The sequence below is a fragment of the Sinocyclocheilus anshuiensis genome, unplaced genomic scaffold, assembly GCF_001515605.1.
Source record: "Sinocyclocheilus anshuiensis isolate Anshui unplaced genomic scaffold, SAMN03320099.WGS_v1.1 scaffold4015, whole genome shotgun sequence".
Lineage (NCBI taxonomy): Eukaryota > Metazoa > Chordata > Actinopteri > Cypriniformes > Cyprinidae > Sinocyclocheilus > Sinocyclocheilus anshuiensis.
The window spans coordinates 148,669-150,335 of NW_015557048.1; the positions used below are offsets into that span (position 1 = coordinate 148,669).

The 1,667-nt window shown below is 31.0% G+C and overlaps 1 protein-coding gene across 1 annotated transcript in view; it reads left to right on the forward strand.

Annotated features, from left to right (window-relative positions):
* The window catches only part of LOC107676354 (U6 snRNA-associated Sm-like protein LSm3), an 8,423-nt gene that overhangs the window by 4,403 nt on the left and 2,353 nt on the right, over window positions 1–1,667 (forward strand). The gene's annotated exons all lie outside the window — the stretch shown is intronic.

The window sequence follows — 1,667 nt, forward strand, 5'->3', positions numbered from 1 at the left end:
AAAAATGAAAAGATACTTTAAATGTGAAATTAAAACCGCCAGTAGGTGGCAGCAAGTCACTGTTAAGTGAGTCATTGAGTCACAAATCATTTACACGGTTGATTCATTCAGAAACAAAACAACGTCATGTTGCTCAGAGACACAAAACAGTACTGTGGCTGTGTTTGGAATGTTTTTTTGTTGGCGAAATAGCACAGAAATAGCGCAAAAACAGCCAATATGGTGTTTAAAACGTAAGGCTCTTGATATGAACTTACTATTTATTGAACTGTTGTATAAAATAAATATCACATTTGTAACCATGCTGATTTTTTCTCTTCGTGTGATATTGATTAACTATATGAACTGATATAAATATATACATTTTCTGCCTCCTTATCTTGAAGTATGTGATCATTGTTAATGCATATTAATAGACTGAATCATGCAGTGAAAGAGCGCACCATAAAAGCGCACGTGCACTAAAGCCTGTGTTGGTCTACTCTAACCAGACTTCATCACGTCGCGTAGGCACGCCTCTGTAGGTGTGTTTTGTTTGGTTTTTGCAATATACTCGATAATGTCATGATGTCTCACGAGTTCAGTATTTGTGCTAAACCTGCGCAGATTTGGCCTGCCTGAACTTCCCCAAGAAATTAATGAGTGAACATAATTTACGAAAAGTAACCCGGCAAATTGGCTAGTGATTTGACAGCGTTACCCGCCACAGCTGATTTTTACCCGCATTTGGCGGGTGTTAATTTCAAACCCTGGTTATATATATATTTCAGTTAACTTTTTAATTGAATTAACAAAACTTATTTTATGGTTTTAGTTTACTGTAATAACCCTAAATTACTTGCTCAACAGTCAACGTTTAATTTGACATTATATAGATAACTTAGCATGATTATGTGGAATCAAACAATCAAACTTTTTAATGTAATTAAATAATAACATTTTATATAATTATTTACTAACTATAAATATATATACACACTGCCGTTCAAAACTTTGGTTTAGTTTTGGATTATTTGATGAATAAAGTTAAAAAGAGCAGTATTTATTTAAAATAGAAATCTTTTGTAACAATATTTTTTTTATTGAAATAAATTAATGCTTTTATTCAGCAAAGATGTGTTAAATTGATAAAAAGTGATAATAAAGACTTACATTGTTACAAAATATGTCTATTTTGAATAAATGCTGCTCTTTTTAACTTTATTCATCAAATAATCCTTCAAAAAAGTATCACAGGTTCCAAAGAAATGTTAAGCAGCACAACAGTTTCCAGCACTGATAATAAATCAGCACATTTGAATGATTTCTGAAGATCATGTGACACTGAAGACAGAGTAATGATGCTGAAAATTCAGCTTTGCATCACAGGAATAAATGACATTTTAAAATGTATTAAAATAGAAAACCAGTATTTTAAATGATAAGAATATTTTACAATGTTACTGTTTTTTCTGTATTTCTGATCAAATAAATGCAGCCTTGATGAACAGAAGAGGCTTCTTTAAAACACCTTAAAAATCTTACCGATACCAAACTTTTGAACAGCAGTGTATATTTGTTTGTTTGTTTTTTATTCTTATTATTTTTTCACAAAAAAAAGTATCACAGGTTCCAAAGAAATGTTAAGCAGCACAACAGTTTCCAGCACTGATAATAAATCAGCATAT